Source organism: Bombus vosnesenskii, unplaced genomic scaffold, assembly GCF_011952255.1.
Source record: "Bombus vosnesenskii isolate JDL3184/JDL3185 unplaced genomic scaffold, Bvos_JDL3184-5_v1.1 scf7180000014621, whole genome shotgun sequence".
NCBI classification, from domain to species: Eukaryota; Metazoa; Arthropoda; class Insecta; order Hymenoptera; family Apidae; genus Bombus; species Bombus vosnesenskii.
This window is the reverse complement of record NW_022883555.1, coordinates 1,504,864-1,528,502: the sequence shown is the minus strand read 5'-3', so window position 1 is coordinate 1,528,502 and position 23,639 is coordinate 1,504,864. Positions and strand designations below refer to the sequence as shown.

The 23,639-nt window shown below is 39.4% G+C and overlaps 1 protein-coding gene and 1 pseudogene across 1 annotated transcript in view; one reads left to right on the top strand and one right to left on the bottom strand.

Moving 5' to 3' along the window:
• LOC117240381 (proteoglycan Cow) overlaps positions 1-23,639 on the top strand; it is a 243,542-nt gene that overhangs the window by 188,507 nt on the left and 31,396 nt on the right. The gene's annotated exons all lie outside the window — the stretch shown is intronic.
• LOC117240419 lies at positions 11,571-21,477 on the bottom strand (annotated as a pseudogene).

The following is a 23,639-nucleotide window of genomic DNA, read 5'->3' as shown; positions in this document are numbered from 1 at the left end:
GTTTGTTGTATCATTGGTTTTCAAGAGCAACAGAGATAGTGGTGGTGGATGATGCCAATAGGTTTGCGTCAGTAGCGTCTGGGTTTCTTCTACTTAAGAATGTTCTCACTCAAGTAGATATCAGTAGATCGTGCACGATGATATTATTTTAATTTAGTAATTGCAGTTAGACAACAATAGTCAGTACGCGAATATGTGTTCTTTTAATAAGACACTTTTATACCGATATTTTACAAACGGAAGATTTTACGTAATAAATTGAATGACAGGAGCAGTGTCTTCGTAGATGGAATTTTTTAATCGAAATTATCGAAACAATCGAATATTCCTGGAAATCGAGGATATCTACGAAACAGTAATTACAGTATTTTCTTATACACAGCGGTTGTTGCGACCGCAGAATGGAATATTCCGGGCGATGAACAAGAAACAAATTGAACCAGACTTTTAATTTCCCCGGAAATAATGGCCTCCGTCTCTGCTACCCGCCAGTTTTACGAAAAATCGAAAATTCATGCTACGATGAACGACCAAATTTGTTATCCGGTAAACTCTACCTATCCACCATAATATCCTCGCTAAAAAAAAAAAAAAAAAAAAGATTAAAGAAAAGATATATAAAAGAAGAAACGAGGAAAATGATACTTTTTATACGTAATACAAACTGAAAACGAAAACACGTGCGCTTCTTGAGAATTAAAAAAGTATTGAAGAAGAATTAAACGATCAGATTCTTCAGATATTTTTAGGATCACTCGCCATGGATTAGAGACGTCACTTCGAAATCCATTCACCGTGTGATAACGATCGCCACATTGAAATCGGGTTAACAACGTTTAAACTTTACACGAGCTTGCCATTAACCACTTGAATTCAGCCTGCACGAGCTACCTTCTTCCTTTCGCGGTAATTATTACAAGGACAAAGTAACGTTTTGTACTTTCTACTGGAACGACGCTTCACCTTTCTTTTCCTCGGAATTGGCAGAAGAATAGGCGACGATTCTACGAGCAAACTCTCGAATCTTACCGCCGTGAAACGTAAAGTATTCCACGGAAAGAAATCGTCGCTGAAAAGAACGCTGAAATGTTTGAAAGCATCGCGATGATCCCAGAGATTTTGTTGTTCGCTGATCCTTTTCAGATACGATACCATGCGTGTAAACGCAGCAACGTTTGCTTGTAAATTAAACTATAAACGTAGCGTAGCGAGCGTCTTCCATGTAAATTTTCTGTGAAAAGAATATTGTCCGCGCATTGTTCGCGAGAAGTACTTTTTCTTTGACGAATAGGATCTAAAAATACATTTGTCGTACTTTACTTACTTTGAAAGATTGTGAATATAAAGCGACAAATACGTTTTCATTAACGTTTTGATTAGAAATTGTTATAAAAATAGTCGTATCTTTTCTATACATAGGAAATCTTTCAACGATAGAAAAAAGCACACGTTGATTCGAAAACGATTGTATCACGGCCAATAGATATAACGAATATCTTTATTCGTTAATACTGCAATTACGCTAAAACACGTTCCGATTGTTTTCCACTTTTCCCCTGATATTGTTTCATCGAAATTGCACCGTGGAAATAGATTATTTTCCGATTTTTAGATATTTCCATGCGTGACCATTTCCGCGACTATGTGTTTCGTTGGTAGCGAACCGCGTTTAGAAACTATCAACGAAACAAAACGGAACGGAAAATACAATAAAATAAAATCACCTCGTACGGGTATCGCAAAAAGAACGTGGAACGATTGTTGCGTTCGATACGCATTAAAACGTGAATCGTGATTGAAAGTTACGCGTGCAGGTACTCGACGTCGAACACTCGAGCCCTATTATTTTGCCAAGTTACGAGCCAGGGATAATTCCGCGTTTTAATATGCATCGAACCGGTATAAAATTTCAATGGCCCGGCCAATAATAGAGCTACGCGGACATTTTACTTCCATTTGTATTCCACTTGGTCGACTTAAACACGCTGGGCTGTAAGGCTTTCCTATTCCCCTTCGTGCCGCGGTTAACATTTACGTCGAACTGTTCTGCTGTTACTGCACGATCATAAAAATAAAAAGAAGAGGAGGAAAAAGAAAAGAAAACACTCGTATGTAAAACGGCAGTGAAAGTTTCTGCTTCCATTTTGTCGGCCATTTAATTGCCTAACAATGAATCGCGCTGCCGCGGAAAATGCTTTCGTCGTTTAAATAAGTTCGCAGGAAACGAACGCTACGATTAAAACGATGTGATTGCAAGCTGTTTATATAATATACGATCTTCTGTTAATGATTCGTGGCAGTTTATTAATTGGCTAAAACGTTCCAGAGTAATTTGCTGCACTTAAATATGATCTATGGAAATTCGATCGGAGCGCAGGATATACGTGAGAATTCAAGTTACGTTACTAAACAGAGTCAGTAGAAAATGAAGTAAAATTATGACCATGTGGTGAGAGTAATTTCAGGCGCAACAATTATATTGTAACACGGAGCTTACTAAAAGCGGAAATAAAGTTACGAGCGTGCAATTAAGAGAATGCTTTTGAACACAAGGAACCAGGTTATCGAATAAATTCTTCGGAAGCTGAATTAAAATTATTAACTGGCGTTAAGGGGAATAACGTTAAGTACAAGAATTATGTTGTTAAACGGTATGGCCAAAAGCTGAACTAACGAGAATAATAACATTGAACGCAAGAATCACGTTATCAAATAAAGTCTTCGCCAGATGTGGGTGAAAATTAGATGCACGCAATAAAAATAATAATTTCCAGCGCACGTCAAGTTGCATCATATTATAGAAAATTATGCGAATATCAGTCTCGACGCTTAATACATACACGTTATATTACATTTTCTTGAACGAAGCATACTCGGCAGACCACTTTGATTACCAGCAAACTCGTAAAACCATGATATCACTTTTTACCAAGCAGCAGCTTTGCTTCCCACGATCCACCTGCATCTTACACAAAGCTGTCATCCTGCTTTTATCTTTCTTTTTTCGCTTCTTTTCGCTTTAGAACATGCCTTTGGCGACGATCACACTTTGAGAGCCACGGAAAACGACAGGGAAACGGGACAGACAATTAGATGCATCCTAAATGCGGACTCTCGATGTCCATTAACCGAACTTTACAGTTTTCTGTGGGTGTTTTTTCTACTGGCGAAGAAAAAACTGCGAGAATCGCCCACAGAGACGTATTATGCCAATGGACGAATTCTTTCTGCGGGAATTTTAATTATTCGCTGAATTCGGTTCGTTAAACTAATTTGCGTGGAATTGTTTCTCGGCTAATTCTTTTCTGTCCCTCTCAGATCCCATCGGGTTTTCTTCGTTCTTCTCACAATGATTTCTGTCGTGCAGGATTTCTTAATTGACGGATGATTAAAGGGTTTACGTTTGGTTTAATTTTCACGAAAGTATCGTTCGCGAAGGATAGTTAATCGGAGGTCATAAATTCCACGCATTTAGCTATAGAATTTTTGTAAAGGAATTTTTCTACCACTTCGTAGATAATATTTCGTCTTTTCAGCTTGATTTGTTCCTTATAAATCTCAAATTATTAAAAAGAATTTTTATTAAAACTACCATACATTCTGTACACGATACTTTTCAATACGAGACCTCTCAAATAATTCTTTACTTTCTTAATTCGAAATCTCCTCTCTCCCTGAACAAAATTTCCTATCACGATAGATATTTCCTATACAGTGAACACACCCTATGCTTCTTATCGCCAAAACTACCCAACACAAATAATCCAATCCCGCCAGATCCAACCACACCTCGTTCCTGGCCTCACATCGTAAACAAGCAGCCTTATAAAGACATTAGCAAGCAAGTTCCTCCGAAACTTTATCATCAAACCGATATGTTTGGCGAAAGAGAGCGAACAGACAGGGGAACCATCGGTAAACGTCGTATTTCGTCGCGAAGACGGCTCGACGTCGTTTGTTATCCAGTTGGGCCGATTGAAAGGCAAAGTTTCCGTGGGCCGGTCGACTGCCAGAAATATAGCGACGTAGGAACGCGATGGGACAGAATCATGGAAGCGGTGTAGGAAGGGGCCGAAAGAGGAACGACCAGAGGATTACATTTCGCATTCATGGAATTCCATGGTGCTCGCGTAAATCAAAAGTTCCGTGTAAGGGTACGGGAACGTGTTCGAAAATGCGTGTTCGACCGAACAAACCGACGTGGCGACGTCACGGGAAATAAAAATCGGCCGTGTACGGAAAAGGATGAGAAGTACAGCAACGTAGTAGCGTTCGTCCGAAATCGACCGTAATTCTTTCGCTTATGTTCAAATGATCTGACTTAGACGACGCTCGGTGTCTCGATTTCGATGATCCAACTTCGACTATCTTTGAGTCAGTGCAACTCGAACCTAATAACGATGGCGGTAAATGTTGAGTTGGCAACCCAATACTATCCCTGTAAATCTAACAAAAACTTGGCTAACAAAATATAATAATACGTAGAATCTCGATTATCCGAACTGCTGTTATCCGAATTCTCATTATGCGAATGTTCCATTATTCGAACAAGTCTCGCGCGTGAAAGGCTCGATCTTCTAGAAAAATTTCTATCGACGATCAACGATACTACCGACGAGAAGATGATACAAGCAATTATGTTTAAAGTTTACTGTTATATGCTGGCATATGCTTGAGTGAACGTCAAATGTGTGGCGCTAAGAAGAGCATGGAGGATACGTTGGAGACACGATGTAGGAAAAAATGGAAGATAATATTACGATAGATGCGGAAGAAACTTCTTCTGCGTTGAATATAATACCACAATTAGGTGATTGTGATAACGACGTGATAGAACGGTTTCAATCTGATGAATCTTCTTCAATTGACCATAATACCATCGTTGTATTACGGCTCGATTAATGAATTGAGACATGAATATAATGGCGATGATGATATTCCTCAAGGTTTTGAAGTATCTGAGACTTTAAAAATAGAGTTAAGATGGTAGGAGGTGGGAAAGGAAGGTAACTTTACATAGCATAAATCTTGAATCGAATTATACTTCGTTTCATTATTTGCATTGCTATTATTAACATTTATGTTCTGTTTTAAATATATACATGAAGATGAATATCGGGAAAGTAAGTACTGTATTAGCATTGAAATTCCTTTATCCGCAAACCCTTTTGTCTGCCATTTAGTTCGGATAACCGAAGCTCTACTGTATATTAAAATTTTTGTAACAAGACACTACCTAGTAAAATTAAATTCTAATAATAATAGATAGATAAATGGAAAATAGAAATCAGAGTTTTCGTTTGTTATGTAGCAAAGAATAACGAATAGACATAATATTGCTGGGAACATTGAAAATGCAGAAACTGGAGTAATTCGTCAATTGTCATCTCCTCATTAAAATTTATATTATTTCTCCCATTTATTTCACATCGGCATAATGTGATCTTGCCGTATGTTTTATACAATATCGTGACGTTCCGCATTTTCCAGGAAAACTTCAGCACTTCTAATCGGCTTAGCGCTGTGTATTCCATTCGATGGAAATCTTATTGCAAGGGATAGTAAGCAAAAAGGTATTACGTCTTGCTCGTTTGTTCTCGTCAGATGCATTCTCTTTCGTTGTCGAGAGGCGGTTGCACGGTATTCATAGCACGGAATCGATACTTGTTCAATGAAATTTAAGCGAGCATTACTACACAATAGAGAAAGCGAGCTTCGACTTTGGAGAATAAATATTCTAGCTGGTGACAGGTTTTTAAGCGAAACGCACTTTGTAAGGGGGTGCAAAACGCGCTACAAACGTTGTAGGCGAGCTGTGTACGAGTTCTGTTTGGTTCGAGGAAACTCCTTCGGGTATACAGTATGGTAAACGGGCCTTCGTGTAGTTACGGAAGTGGCAGCGAATGAAATTCGGGAATTTGAATACAAATTGAGGCGAGGACACGGGGAATGGAATGGGATTCAGGGTGTGTTGATAAACTCTCTTTTCCCCCCTTTCAGTTTTTTTTTCTTTTTTTTTTTTTTTGTTTCGAGGGTGAGAAATGATGGATCGGTTTTAGCGTAAACGATATTGCGAATTTGATGAAGCGAGGAAAGTTCGTGTTAGCTAACTTTTGATTTTCTGCTGTTGAATATTATTACGACAGAAGCTACATTTCCCTTTAGCAGAGAAAAAGAAATCTATGATAAGCAGAACGAAGAATTTTGTAATGGAAGTTTACTAAGAGAAGCGTAAAGAACGTTAAGCTGATTCCCAATGAAATTGCTGCAGATAATTTTTTGTCGTTACGCGTGATTTGAACGAAAATTGTAGCTTTTCTTTTAAAACTAGCGAAATAAATTCTCGTACCCTCGCGGCAAACGTTCGAAGTTAAACAACCTTCGCCTCAAATACGAAAATTTCATAGAAAGAAAAAGAAAGAGAGAGAGAAGAGTTCGAAAGACCGCCAGGCTTGGACCAAAACTTTTTTTCCCCAATGATAGCACCTGATCGAAGTTTCGTGCTTCTCACGGGCCGGATCGATATAGAAGCCTTGGATTAAAGACGGATTGGCACGTTCATTACGAACGAAGCTTCCGCTTTTCTTTCTCCCTCGTCCCTGTCGATCGAAGAATTTAGGAAGATACGAATTTAACAGCTGAATTGGAAATCTTATATCCTTTCAGTTATAATTATCCACAAAAGCCTTTGTACACTTTATGAAAAGGCTAACTAATTTTATTGAAATAAAACTATTTTTATATGGCTATACAGTATATATATATGTAGTAAGTATGTAAATTAGTACCTGTGCAAAGCTATAAAATTTTATAACATTTTTTGATGTACGAAAACTATCACAGGTCACTGTGTAACGATCGAACGTGTATCGGAATTCTTCGTACTTTGCAAAGAGAAAAATATTTGATGCTATTTATTAATCGTACACGTTCGTTTATGTGCAAACAGAATGTAAATAAGATAATTTTGTATGTTTATCTCAATTAGATTTATGAAAGGAATGGTAAACAAATGTCGAGCTGTTTGCTTCAAAGTGGGAAGAAGGTATCGGAGGAAACATTTTCTACGAAAAAATTCGATCTCGGGGGGAGAAAATTCCATTTCCATGGAAGTGAAACATATTGTATCAGGAAACATTTATTTTAATCTTCTTTGGTAAATAGTCGACTAAAAGAATACCACGGCACTTTGGATTACGTTCCTCCATCCATTCTCTTTTTTTCTTTTTTTTTTTTTGCCTTCTAACATTTCTAACGAAAAATTACCTTTGAATTCGATAACTTCGAATTCAATTATTTCTTGTCACCTGGCTTCTATTTAAAAGAATTTTTCTTTTTTTGACAGCAAGAAATTTTGAAACATAATTAGGAAAAGTATTTAAATACGTCGCTAAATTCGACCCCAATCCCGAAATTTTTTTTTATTAAAACGTTAATTATGTATTATACATATTTATATTATTATATTACATACCATAGTATTATGTATGAAACATAATACCCTTACGTTAATATACATGAATGAGAAACGATGAAGGCAAAGTACTAATTAAACGATAGCAAACTTCCTAAGCCACCCTAATGGATTTTAACTTTTTAATGCGGCGCATCCACCATAAAGCAGAAGAATAAACATTTCGTCGAACGGCGAAATTAAAAGCGAAGAATTAAACGCTTCTATGATTCGCCGCGGCTCCGGCCAGCGTTTACGGGGCTTATCAGGCTTTTAAAACCTTATCGGCACGTTTTAGTCGAGCAATTTCGTCAGGGATAAACTTTGGGAAACGCGAAGGCACGTAACAGTGGCGCGTAAATTCACTTGGCTAAGGCTCGTAACGTGGCCGGTCTCCCTCGTTTCGCGCGTTCTATCGTCAGCCTCAAACGAGACCTCAAAACTGGCGAAAGGCACTCGAAACGTCCTCGTGAAAACCCATGGTACGCGTCGGCGTAGCGGCGATGGTGGCCGCGATAAGAACTCGTTGAAACTGTGGTCGGACAGACGAAAATCCATCCGGCATAATGTGAAAAGACGAGTGCTTTTTCTCTCGGTCCCCGGGTCTTCTCGAAAGAGCATTTTCCCCCAAGAAGCTAAAAGAGACTTCTTGTTTTATTCTACCGCAGCCTGGTTTCTCGCAATTTTATCTTCTGCTCCTTTCTCGTTCGACGTCCATTAAAAGCAAGGTTTAGCAAGGGTGCAGAGGTTAATCCGTGACGTGAATCTGTTTGAAGTTAGGGTAGGCTAATTACAGTCTGATCGTGGCTGTTTGGGATGCGTTTATAGCTTGCGAATATTAAACGTGATAGACAGCGAATTATTAGAGTTGTTGGAATATTGAAGCTACATGTTTAGTATTTTGTTCTGAGCGGTATATTTTCGCTGATTTTATTCTATATGAAAGTGTCAGGTCGTCTGAAAAGTTTCTTCCGTTTTATGAGGAAATAATAGACGCACAATCTTTTTTTTTTGTTTTATATTATTTTGTCGAATTACATACGATCCATTTTGTTCTGTTGAGATAAACACCACGACATTTCACAGACTTTGTTTCACGTTTGTATAAAGGTATATTGTAAAAAACACGTTTGCGAAAGAAAGACACTTTCTAGACAACCTAATATACACGTTGTGATAGGAATCTATTAAACTTATTAAGTAGCAGGGTAAACTATTAGGAAATTAGTTTGGACATGATATGAAAGGTGCGATGTTAAATGTAAAATTCGTGCTACGTGTTCAACCTGGATGCGATAAATATATAAAATATTGGAATGCTATTTGTTACGCATATATGTTACACGTGTGTATCAATAGTCCTGGAAAATGTACAGGGAAAGAAAAGGAATATTTGGTGGCGAATTCTTGTTCAAAATTTAAACATTTTAGACGTAAGTTTGCGAGCGTCCGCAGAGAAAAGTATAGAGAAAAGGAGGGCGACTAGTAGTTTACATAAATATGAACATTCTAGCCAGTGTGCAACGAAATTCGATTCGAATTTCTCTGTTCCCGAAAACCATCTCCAGGGAAAATTGTGTTCTCCGTGCAAAGAAGGGTCACGAGCGTATTTCTTCTACCGTAAAATTATTGCAAAGCACAGTGCTTGAAAAATTCAGCGAGAATATTTCGAGTAATTTCTCTCTCAGCATAAAAGCAGCAATTTTTTTCTTTTTTTCATTTTATTTTAATACCTTAATCTTCCTCCCTGAGGAAAGAAAGATGTTTAACACTAGGTTTACGGGACCCGTCAATTTGACGGATTTCAAACTTCGAAATGAAACATCCCAAAAACCATAGCATTAATTTTAACCATTTTTCATCGTACATTAATCATTTCATCTAAGGAATTTATACACACAATTATTTTTTTCTAGGCTTTCGAATTTTTGAAATCTGTATGTAGTGTACCTATCTCTACGAAACCCGTCAAATTGACGAGCTAGCTGATTTCATAAACAAATCGTTTTTCAAAGACAGTGTGCAAAAGTTTCAGTTATTGTAGACATTTCCCATTATTGTCTTCGCTTATTGTAAGTATTTACAATAGGATAATTGAATTTGGGCACAGTATTTTCTTTTTTTTTAACCAATTCATCTTTTCTAGCAATCATGAGTAAATCCAGGAGATATATAATATAATAAGATAATAATATAATAAGATATTGAACAAAATTGTCAATATCAATGAAGATTGTTCTGAGGATACCTCCGAAGAAGATCAATATGAATTAGGCCAAAGCGAAACTGACAGTGAAAGTTCTGAATACACTGAAAGTGGAGAGATAGAAGGATCTTCGGATAGTGAAGAGGAAAACTTCTTGAAAGTGTATCGTAACAAGAAAAGGATGCATATTTTCTTCTAGTTCTGACTCCGAGGATGAAACGACGAGCATTCCAAGCACATCCCAAAATGTAATGGGTGAAATTGAAATTGCGATTGATGGGACACAGTGGATAAAACTGAAAGCAGGCGGATCTAGAGGTAGGACGCCCGTTCGTATGATATTCAAGGATATCGCAGGACCTACTGGCTGTGCTAAGAGAAATATTATGTCGGGTTGTGTAACTAGTACTTTCGAATTGATAATTGGCAGACACATAATGGAACCAGATAAAAGATTGCACTGAAACCGAGGCGCATCGAGTTTTGAAAAAAGACGGACAATCACAGTTGCTAAGTTACGTAATTTTCTAGGAATTCTATATGCCCGGGACGCATATGAAGCGAGATCATTGAAAGCCTCCGAAAGATTACAAACAGATAAATTTGCGCTGATATCTGAAATATGGAACAAACTTGTAAGTAATAGCCAGGCTTGTTACAAGTCATATGAAAATACCTCAATAGATGAACAATTATTTCCAACGAAAGCCCGATGCAGGTTTACGCAATATATGCCGAATAAGCTTCATAAATTTGGCATTAAATTTTGGTTTGCAGTTGACGTCCAAACAAAACATATTTTGAATGGTTTCCCTTGTATGGGGAAAGATGAAACTCGATGCTCAAGAGAAAAAAGGACAAGATGACTTTGCTTTCCTCAAATTTATATAAATCAGAAAACTGCACGCTTACTGCGTATAAAAGTAAACCTAACGTAAGAGTCCTCCTTCTAAGTACCAAACATGCAGGTATACAAGTAGAAGACAATTATAAATGTGTTCTAGAAACCGGATCTAGATGAATGTCTAGTAGAAAAAATTGAATTAAAAAGCATTATAAATTAAAAAACGTTGTTAAGTTGATTGACTGTTGAACATAATATGTAATGACAACGTAATGACATATGAAGTGGCACCAATATTATTAACCTCTACAAAACTTTAATCATTTGTTTCATGTAACTGTTTTTATTGATACATAAAAAACTTTAATCGTGCATATATAAAATATTTTAATTGTGTAATACATTTCAGAGAGACATAATAAAAACGTCAATTTTTATAATCTTTTATTTATAATTTTTGATATAAAACAATACGTTGGTTGTTAACACAACCCTAACATATCTTCTTTTATATTAAACAATGTGAGTGTACAATAACAATTAAAACTATTTGTTTATCATACAAAGTATCAACAGATAACTAATTAGAAAGCAAAACGGTTTATACATTGAACTAGATGAAATCGTAATAATTTTACATAAAATTACCTTGTATCGTGAAATAATACTTCGCTTTAAATACAATGTGAAGAACATAAACACACGGTTTCGACTAAAACTACGGGGTGTTCTTATAACCCTCGAACATAAAACAAATATTCAATTGTCCAAAATATTTCGTCCGAAACACTGAAGTCGCTCCATCTAGAGATCGTTTAATTCTAGAGATCGATAAATCGAAGCTACTCGTAAGCTCGAACGATTGCCAATTGCCATCTTAGCGTAACAATCCTGTTTCAATTCGAACGGTCCTTTCAAACGTGTGTTAACAAATATATCGCGAAAGTTATATATATTTCATTTTTATAAATTTGGCTCTTAAAAAAGTAATCCAAGGTTGGATTTTCCGCGTTTATTCGCTTTCGCTGCCACCTCCTCGATCTGTACTCGAATGGCGGGAACCAACATCACTGCTCAAAACTGATTTTCTCGACTCTAGAGCTGGAATAAAATAAACGCAATATGTGGCCATCACGGTATCACGGGAGCTATATTTCGTTTCGGTGAGTGTATTTTGATGTTCTTTTTATTTACCTTGCTGATCCACTAGCGCTGCGACTTCAAGAGCCACTCTTTGACCGTGTGCCGGAACGCGATCTAGATCTTGACACAGATTTACATTTTGATCGGCTTATGCTTCTTGATATACGTCTCCCTGACTGTGAACCACTCCTTGATCCTGATTATGATCTTGACGTTGATCGCGAAGCTACTCTTCTGGAACCACCAGGAGACCTTGATCTCGATCGTTCTCCAGCTGCAGAACCCGATCTTGATCGTGCGCTAGCTGCAGAACCCAATCTTGATCGTGCGCTAGATGCAGAACCCGATATTGATCGCGCACTAACTGCAGAAACCGATCTCAAAAGTACACTACGTGCGAAGCCTGACCTCAATGGTGCACTAGCTACAGAACCCGATCTCAAACGTACACTACGTGCGGAACCTGATCTCAATAGTGCGCTAGCTGTAGAACCCGATCTCAAACGTACACTATGTGCGGAGCCTGATCTCGATGGTGCGCTAGCTACAGAACCCGATCTCAAACGTACACTGCGTGCGGAACCTGATCTCAATAGTGCGCTAGCTGTAGAACCCGATCTCAAACGTACACTATGTGCGGAGCCTGATCTCGATGGTGCGCTAGCTACAGAACCCGATCTCAAAAGTACACTACGTGGGGAACCTGATCTCGATAGTGCGCTAGCTACAGAACCCGATCTCAAACGTACACTACGTGCGGAGCCTGGTCTCAATAGTGCGCTAGCTGGAAGACCCCATCTTGATCTTGCGCTATCTGCAGAACCCGATATTGATCGCGCACTAGCTGCAGAAACCGAACTCAAATGTACACTACGTGCGGAACCTGATCTCAATAGTACGCTAGCTACAGAACCCGATCTCAAACGTACACTACGTGCGGAGCCTGATCTCGATAGTGCGCTAGCTACAGAACCCGATCTCAAACGTACACTACGTGCAGAGCCTGATCTCAATCGTGCGCTAGCTGGAAGACCCCATCTTGATCTTGCGCTATCTGCAGAACCCGATATTGATCGCGCACTAGCTGCAGAAACCGAACTCAAATGTACACTACGTGCGGAACCTGATCTCAATAGTACGCTAGCTAGAGAACCCGATCTCAAACGTACACTACGTGCGGAGCCTGATCTCAATAGTGCGCTAGCTACAGAACCCGATCTCAAACGTACACTGCGGGCGGAGCCTGATCTCGATGGTGCGTTAGCTACAGAACCCGATCTCAAACGTGCATTATGTGCGTAACCTGATCTCGATAGTGCGCTATCTACAGAAACCGATCTCAAACGTACACTACGTGCAGAGCCAGATCTCAATCGTGCGCTAGCTGGAAGACCCCATCTTGATCTTACGCTATCTGCAGAACTCGATATTGATCGCGCACTAGCTACAGAAACCGAACTCAAACGTACACTACGTGCGGAGTCTAATCTCGATGGTGCGCTAGCTACAGAAACCGATCTCAAACGTACACTACGTGCGGAGTCTAATCTCGATGGTGCGCTAGCTACAGAACCCAATCTCAAACGTACACTACGTGCAGAGCCAGATCTCAATCGTGCGCTAGCTGGAAGACCCCATCTTGATCTTGCGCTATCTGCAGAACCCGATATTGATCGCGCACTAGCTACAGAAACCGAACTCAAACGTACACTACGTGCGGAGTCTAATCTCGATGGTGCGCTAGCTACAGAAACCGATCTCAAACGTACACTACGTGCAGAGCCTGATCTCAATCGTGCGCTAGCTGGAAGACCCCATCTTGATCTTGCGCTATCTGCAGAACCCGATATTGATCGCGCACTAGCTACAGAAACCGAACTCAAACGTACACTACTTGCGGAGCCTAATCTCGATGGTGCGCTATCTACAGAAACCGATCTCAAACGTACACTACGTGCAGAGCCTGATCTCAATCGTGCGCTAGCTGGTAGACCCCATCTTGATCTTGCGCTATCTGCAGAACCCGATATTGATCGCGCACTAGCTGCAGAAACCGAACTCAAACGTACACTACGTGCGGAGCCTGATCTCGATAGTGCGCTAGCTACAGAACCCGATCTCGAACGTACACTACGTGCGGAGTCTAATCTCGATGGTGCGCTAGCTACAGAACCCAATCTCAAACGTACACTACGTGCAGAGCCTGATCTCAATCGTGCGCTAGCTGGAAGACCCCATCTTGACCTTGCGCTATCTGCAGAACCCGATATTGGCCATGCACTAGCTGCAGAACCCGATCTCAAACGTACACTACGTGCGGAGCCTGATCTCGATAGTGCGCTAGCTACAGAACCCGATCTCGAACGTACACTACGTGCGGAACCTGATCTCAATAGTGCGCTAGCTAAGAACCTCGATCTTTAAACGTACACTACGCGGAGCCTGATCTCGATAGTGCGCTAGCTGGAGAACTCCCATCTGATATTGCGCCATCTGCAGAACCCGATATTGGCCATGCACTCAGCTGCAAGGAACCCGATCTCGAACGTACACTACGTGCGGAACCTGATCTCAATAGTGCGCTAGCTACAGAACCCGATCTTAAACGTACACTACGTGCGGAGCCTGATCTCGATAGTGCGCTAGCTGGAGAACCCCATCTTGATATTGCGCTATCTGCAGAACCCGATATTGGCCATGCACTAGCTGCAGAAACCGATCTCAAACGTACACTACGTGCGGAACCTGATCTCGATAGTGCGGTAGCTACAGAACCCGATCTCGAACGTACACTACGTGCGGAACCTGATCTCAATAGTGCGCTAGCTACAGAACCCGATCTTAAACGTACACTACGTGCAGAGCCTGATCTCGATAGTGCGCTAACTGGAGAACCCCATCTTGATCTTGCGCTATCTGCAGAACCCGATATTGATCGTGCACTGGCTGCAGAAACCGATCTCAAACGTACACTACTTGCGGAGCCTGATCTCGATCGTGCGCTAGCTGGAGAACCGCATCTTGATAGTGGGCTAGCTGCAGAACCCGATATTGATCGTGCACTAACTGGAGATCCCGATCTCGAACGTACACTACGTGCAGAGCGTGATCTTGATCGTACGCTAACTACAGAACCCCCGCTTGATAGTGAGCTATCCGCAGAACCCCATGTTGAACTTGTGCTATCTGCAGAACCCGATCTTGATCGTGCACTAGCTGCAGATTCCGATCTCGAACGTGCACTACGTGGAGAGCCTGATTCCGATCGTGTGCTAGCTGCAGAAGCCCATATTGATCTTGCGCCATCTGCAGATTCCGATCTTGATCGTGCGCTAGCTGGTGAACCCCATCTTGGTAATAGGCTAGCTACAGGACCCCATATCGAACTTGCGCTATCTGCAGAGCCCCATATTGATCTCGCGCTATCTGCAGAACTCGATATTGATCGTACACTAGCTGCAGATTCCGATCTCAAACGTGCACTACGTGGAGAGCCTGATTTCGATCGTGCACTAGCTGGAGGACCCGATCTTTTACGTGCACTAGCTGCAGATCCCGATCTCGAACGTGCGCTAGCTGCGGATCCCGATCTCAAACGTGCACTACGTGGAGAGCCTGATTTTGATGGTACATTAGCTGGAGAACCCGATCTTGATCGTGCACTAGCTGCAGATCCCGATCTCGAACGTGCGCTAGCTGCGGATCCCGATCTCAAACGTGCACTATCTGCAGAGCCTGATTTTGATGGTTCATTAGCTGGAGAACCCGATTTTGATCGTGCACGAGCTGCAGAATCCGATCTTGATCGTGTACTAGCTGCAGATCCCGATCTCAAACGTGCACTACGTGGAGAGCCTGATTTTGATGGTACATTAGCTGGAGAACCCGATCTTGATCGTGCACTAGCTGCAGATCCCGATCTCGAACGTGCGCTAGCTGCGGATCCCGATCTCGAACGTGCACTACCTGCAGAGCCTGATCTCGATCGTGCACTAGCTGCAGAACCCGATCTTGATGGTGGACTAGGTGCAGAACCCGATCTCGAACGTGCACTAGCTGCAGATCCCGATCTCGAATGGGCGCTAGCTGCAGATCCCGATCTCGAACGTGCGCTACCTGCAGATCCCGATCTCGAACGTGCGCTACCTGCAGATCCCGATCTTGATCGTGCACTAGCTGCAGATCCCGATCTCGAACGTGCACTACGTGCAGAGCCTGATTTCGATCGTGCACTAGCTGGAGAGCCCGATCTTGATCGTGCGCTACCTGCAGAACCCGATCTTGATTGTGCACTAGCTGCAGAACCCGATCTCGAACGTGCACTACGTGCAAAGCCCGATCTCGAACGTGCACTAGCTGCAGATTCCGATATTGAATGTACGTTAGCTGCAGATCCCGATCTCGAACGTGCGCTAGCTGCAGATCCCGATCTCATACGTGCACTACGTGCAGAGCCTGATTTCGATCGTGCACGAGATGGAGAGCCCGATCTTGATCGCGCGCTACCTGCAGAATCCGATCTTGATTGTGCACTAGCTGTAGATCCCGGTCTCGAACGTGCACTACGTGCAAAGCCTGATTTCGATCGTGCACTGGCTACAGAACCCGATCTTGATCGTGCACTAGCTACAAAACCCGGCCTTGATCTTGGCTGCGATTCACTTTTTCTCAAACCACTACGCGATCTTGATCGCGATTGCCTCTTCCACGACCCTGATCTTGATGTCGGGCGTGAACCACTTTTCTCTGCAACGGATCTGGATCTGGACGGACTTTTCGAACACGATTGACTTCTCAACTTGGAACCTGAGCGAGATCTAGACCGTGGACGAGATACGGATCGAGATTGAATTCCTGATCGTGATCGTGATCGTGATCGTGATCCCAATCGTGAACTACTTCTAGAACGGCTTCTAAATTTCGATCTGGAACGAGACCTAGATTTCGATGCACGGGATTCTTCTGAGTGATACATAATTCGTCTGTTTCTGCGTACGTGACCTTCGTTACGGCTTTCACCTCTGAAAAACAAGTTAACGACGCCATTAATTTATTTATTACATACCTCAGTATATTATATTCTTGTAGCGGCACATGAGTCAACGTTGTTTTGGTTGGCTAGGTTAAACGAACTCCGGACAAAATATTATCGCCGTTATTTGTAATCGTCAACCGGAGTTACATTTAATCTTTTTGTGATACTATCGGTCGATAGACGATCATGCCCTCTAGGACGATTAGTATAACGAACTAGTATAGCGAATCAGTATAGCGAATTAGTATAGCGAATTAGTATAGCGAATCATTATAGCGAATGATTATAGCGAGTTATACAGTCGAATAACGAGGGTAAAGTTGAACAGTAGCACTGAGCGAGCGACGATAACGACCGACATACACTATCTGTGTACTTGTACTTAAAGTGATTTTAATATACACTAACTATTACAATTTTATCACTCATCTCTTTAATAAATCACCCAACACGTATAATAAACCACCTCATTCTCATAAAATGAATGATCCTTACCGGTTGGCAATTTTAAAACCTCCTAAATCGCTATCAGATTCGCTCGTTGATGTAATTTCCTTCGATAAAGGCATCTTTCCCTTTGCAGTCTCAGCTGTACTTTTCCAAAATGCTCTGTCTTTGTTAATAATCCATTTTCTTCCACGTTTCGGCTTGAGTCGATCACTTTCTGAACCTGAATATTGCGAAATAAAATATATATTTTTTAAAAAACGCAAATTAATGACGCGTATAATCGAAAATCATGAAATACTATCTTACCACTTTCTCCACTCTCCATTTTTTTCTTGCGCATTACTTTACCCTTGACCCTGTTTTCTTTACGTTCACTTGCTTTTCTTTTGCGTTTCCTTTGTCTACGAGCTTCCTCCCGACTTTCCTCTCTTCCAGAACTACCACTGTCACTAACGTATTGATCAGTGCGTGCTTGTTTTCCTTTCCTTCCAGGTTTTTCCAAAGACATTGCATCGAATACCAAAGCGTTCTTTGTCTTTTCAATGTACTCTAGACGTTTCTGTAACATTTCCTGTTCTTTTTGTCGTTGCATTTCTTCAAGTCTCCGTTGTTCTTCCATTTGTCGCATTTTAAATGCTTGTCTATACATTAATACAAGATCATTATTATGATGTTTGATGTATTCCATATGCTAATTATGTTGATATAATTACCTTTCTTCTTCTTGTTTTCTCCTAAACATTTTTTCTTCCTCGTCCCATTGTTTAGCTCTGGCAACATGATAGTGCGCTTGCGATAAAAGATCTTGACAGCACCTTGCTTTTGCTTTCGCAAGTTGCCAAATTTTACCTTCATGCGTTGATAGATATTGGAAGTATTTATGTGAGATTCGCAATTCGGAAACTGCCTGGAGCACTGTTGTTAATGTGGACTTCTCATCCTTCAAAATTTGTGTCGCTAGACGTTGAAGGACAAGTGCAACATTGTATAACAAAACAGTGTCCTGTGGAGCTACTCTTCTTCCCTAAATTGATATAATGAAATTGATTAGTTATTATTCTTTAATCAATATTAACGATATCAGAGCATGACACAATGTTTCTGGCTCACCTTTAAAAATGTCAATTTTGCTTCTTTTAATTTACCAGCTTTATAGTAAGCTCTTCCAAGATATTGCAAAACTTTGACATGATGGTATTTATAGAACTTCTGAAGGCAGTTTATATACTGTAAAAAGATATATTTTATAAAATAGATGCCGAAACGTTATCATATCCTATTACATACAAAACGGAAAGTTACCAGTTGGATAGCGTTAAAGAATTGTTTTTGCTCTACATAAATGTGCGCAATATTCAACCATACATCGCAAAATTCTGCTGTTGCTTCTCGAACTTGAGAAAAAATATCTTTAGCTTCATTTACACAACCTTTATGCGCTAGTACAGCTCCTATTCCATTTGCAGCCCAAATATTTTTAGGATCATTTTGCAAAACCTATGAATTTCAATATCTATATATGTATATACGAATTCATTTTATAAAGATTTATTATTTTTTAGTATCATACCTTTTTATACATAGCCAATGCTCTGTCTTGATATTGCTTCTTTTGATCTTTATCTTTTCTACTTTGATACAACATTTGCAACCAAATGTTACCCAAAGCAATCAAAGAATAGGCATCGGTACTTGTTTCTGGATTTGTTAAAATTCTTTTGAATTTCTTCTGGCTAGGACCCCATTGCATTTTATCGAAATGTAAGTTACCCAAAAGAGACCATGCACCTGGGTGCTCGTTATTTATTTTTAAAGCATCCTTAAACCAATCAATCGCTTCATAAATTTGTCCTTTATCTCGAGCCATACAGCCAAGTCGTAAATAACAATCTATATAGTTTGGGTGTTTCCATAAAATGGATTTGTATAAGTTTTCTGCTTTATCAAATATACATAAAGCTTCGTTCAAACGAGCCAAATTATATGTCGTCGTAACTGTAATTGAGTTATAGTATACAGGATCGTGTAAGACATCAGCTTTAGAACGCGTTAAAGATTCCTCAAAATTTTTCCTAGCTTCTTCAAAGTTTCCAAGTCTGTAATAAAGTAATAAATTTTAACCTTGATAGCAGATAAAATAAATTAAAATAAAGAAATATGAAACATACCTATAATGTAGAGCACCAACATTATTTAGAATTTCTGGTGGTATATCTGCCTGGACATTTTCTTTTAAAATCCGAGTTACCATACCATATGCATTTAAGGCGGCATTATGGTCACTTTGCTCCAATATTTGAGCCAATTCAATCCATGCTTCAATATCATCCGGAAATTGTTGAGTTACTTTCTGAAGGTGGTTTTTAGCAATGTTGCGTTTGGATTGAGAACTTGAATTTGCGTAAAGAGATCCAAGAATTTTCATTGTTTCATAATTATCTGGCTGCACTTCCAACACCTTTTCGAAACATTTCGCTGCCTGTGATTTAAAAACAGTGTATGTAAAATTTATTAGTTTTACCCTATCATATATAGTATATAATAATATATATAACACGTTATGCTTACATTTTCTGCATCACCACGATAAACGTGCATTTGACCTAAGCCGAAGTATGGTAATACAAAAACTGAAGGCGAAAATTGTATTGCCTGATAGTAATATCGAAACGCTTGGTCATAGTCAGCCTGAAATAGTTAAATTATTTTTCAAAATTTTAAGTATGTATATATGTAAACTTACTTATATCGTACACTTACTTGAACATGAAATACTCTGGCTAATTGATAGCAACTTTCTGCACGCATAACCTCGTTCTCGGTATTCTGAAATGCATAGAGGGCAAAGTTCTGTACTTTAATATAGTTCTTTTTATAGAAAAAATGATTTGCCAAATGATTCAACACCATGGAATTAGTCGAGTCAATGATATAAGCTCTTGATAACATTTGAACACCAGCTTTGATGCTATCAGGCTGTCCTTGATTCAGTTTCAGTACTGAAAGTCCAACTAATGCTCCAACACATCGGTCATCTAACTGTAAAGCTCTTTCAAATGCTAAATACGCTTTTTCCTGGTTATTTAATTTCATAAAACAATGCGCCATCCCCAACCTCACAGCAGCTGGACAATTTGGATTTGTTCTCAATGCCTTTTTATAAAAAGCAAGCGCAGCTCTGTAATCTCTTTTGTTAAACGCTATGCATGCTTTTCCAAGCAGGGAAGGAATATTATTTGGAGACTGACTTAGTACAAAATTAAATTGGGCATCAGCCTGAGCCATCTTATCCTCTTCCAGGAGGCAGAGATAAGCTCTGCCAAGTAAATGATTCTATAGCACAAGGAAGTATTATATAAATAATACATAAATATTTCCGGGCATCAAATAAAATATTAAAAATGATATATACCTCGTCATACATAATAATCTTATCTGCAGTTGTATATAATAGAGTGGCTTTTGCAAATAGATCTTTCTTTCTGGCTTTATTCTTTTCTCTGTTGCCTTCCTGCGCATAATATGCAGCCAACATATCCAACGCACGCATTTGATCTTGTTCATAGTTACAATAATCAATAGCAGCATCAATCCAAGAAGATTCAAGTATTTTAATGAAATGTTCGATTTTATGTTGTTTGTAATATTCAAGCTACAATGAAATACAATATGTTTAATGTCTTGTAGCTTTTCTATTATATCTATTATAATTCGAGATACCTACAGCCAAATTGACCCAAATATTAAGTCGTAGACGTCCTTGACGTAAATTACTAAGAATCCCATCTATTTCTGCTAATTGATCCAGGTCTAACTCGATTACCTAATAGAATGTAATTTAATATGTTAAAAAAATTAATCAGCGAGATATGGTGAGGGATTTGAGTAGACAAAAAGCTAATTAACACATTAACAGTAAATGCTCGCTAGATAATCGTCGATAACTCGGTAGATAGCTCGTCGATACAAAAAGATACTCGTAGATACTGATAGATACTAACTCGAATAATAACTCTGATAATAACTCGAATAATAACTCGAATAATAACTCGAATAATAACTCGAATAATAACTCAGATAATAACTCAGATAATAACTACTTGCCCGCGATCGCTTTCGTTTATTTATACTGGTCAGGGGAAAGTTAGAAAATTCAAATTCGTCTTTATTCGACGGTTACATGTAGCGGCGACATTGTTTTGCCCGGAGTTTATTTATCATTACGTTTCATGCGTCAAGGCTGTGTCAATGTCCCGAGGCAAAACAACAACGTGATCTGAATTGTCCTCTAACTCATGTGCCGCTACAGATTCAATTTCAACTAACAAATGTCTAATGTTTAACATTTTACTGTACATGACATAAATGGGAAACATTGTAAACAATATGAACAAAATAAGATCAAAAAATTAGTCCAAAATTATGCGATTAAAACAAATATGAGACAATAGTCATTTATATTTCATATCGAGGACAAATTTCAAGATATTTAAAGAACGGATAAAGAACCATTCGTTTCCCATCAAAACAAGCCAGGAATTAAATCGTCGATTAACAATCTGTAACGATGCTCGATTAATTACGACCAGCGGTTTCGTTTCATCGAGCGAACGAAATTGCACGAATGCAATCGAACGCACGCGCGAATTAATTCGTTCCCAGAAGCAGGTATCGAGATTACGTGGCCAATCGACTCTGACGTTATCGAACCGATCGAATAATTGATAAGTAACAATTTTAGTCTCGCGGTTTCGACAAAAACTTTCCATTTAACAGACTGAAGAGATGCTAGTACACGTTGTTTACAGCCAACATTGTGGTTTCGGAAGTTATCGAGTAAGTAAAGGATCGATATATTTGCTTTGGATAGAGTTGATTTTGAACCTTTCTGTTGTCAACAATTAGACCGCGAACGTTTGTGCAATTTCTTATTTTTATCGCCACAACAAAAGAAATGGAACTTGAGGAAAAATTTTGTTAATCCAACGAACATCATATCTCATATATTTTCGCATATCACGCGTATTATGCACCTTCTTACACTATCAAACTTCCCATAAATGCATTAAACAGTCTGTTAGCCAAACAAATTTCCTATCACCAAGGAACAATCCATCGGTATTAATTAACCAATTTTCCAATTGTTTCTATTCTCTTATACCAAAGAAAGTATCTTCGTCAAATATTTGGACATAAAAATGATAAATTCTTGAAAATTTATTTATACAAACCATTCTACAAGATTCTTTTTTTTTTTTTTTTTAATAAAACATACAGAGACAACTGGAATGGAACATTTGCTCCTGAAATATTAATATCGAATCTTCCTGATATCAAAGTTTCGTTGTCTTTCATCCTTTAGAAATGTGTCCACGAGCGTTGCAAGTCACCTAGCTCGAGTCAGAAGGCGAATTCTCGTGGACGACGAGAAGAGGTGGCCGAGAAGCCGCAGGCCGCCGTCTTGATAAAGGAGTTAAACCGGCTTAATTACCGCGTTACTCGGTTTAAACTAATTACGCGTTTGCCGACAACCACAAATTCTCGAGGCGCAACCTAGCGGGTCGGCATTGTGGCCGAATCCGCAGAGCGACCCTTCTTTATTATGCCGCCATAACCGCTCGTAATTCTACGCGGTACCATTTATACCGTGCTCTTCGTAGCTACAACTGTTGATTCGAGCTTGCTAATCGAGAAACCGGCTCGAGAATTTCAGCTGACGCAACCTGAAGGAGCGTAATTTCTTCCTTTTATTTTCGTTTCGAGGATTAAAGATGGAGGATGAAACGGAGGAATGATTAAGCGCCTAGTGGATTCTCTGCAGGGCGGAAAAGAGATTGTAATTTATGGTTGAAATTTTTATGGCTCGATCAAATGGATGTAATTAAGAAGTTTTTGTAATATCGCATGTACGTTTTCATTAGCTCCTGCTATTCCAGGAAAATCGTTGTAATCGGGGACAAGCATTATAAGTTTATGGTTGAAAAGTGGGAAGATCATTGCCCTTTTTGACTGGTTAATTGCGAAGAAAATGGATGTGGTGCCTAAGAGAATGAAACGAGCGAGGAGTGGAATCGGTTTTTCTAAATATCGCGCGTATATCTTCGTTGCTTAAAGAGTTCAGGAAAATTGTTGTAATTAGGGCAGTTGTTATAAGTTTATAATTGAAAAGAAGAAAGATCATTGTCTTTATTACATTGTTTGTGAGACAGTGAAACGAATGTAACGGTAGAATCAGTTTTTGTAAATATCGCGCGTATATCTTCGTTGGTTAAAGACTTGAGGAAAATTGTTGTAATTAGAGCAATTATTATAAATTTATGATTGAAAATTACAAAGAAAATTGATGCGAAACGTGAGAGAGTGAAATGAGTGTAACGATAGAATCAGTGTTTCCACGAATCAGTTACACACCTGAAGAAACTTATTGCAATATACAGGGTGGTTGGTAACTGGTGATACAAGCGGAAAGGGGGTAATTCTACGCGAAAAAAGAAGTCGAAAATATAGA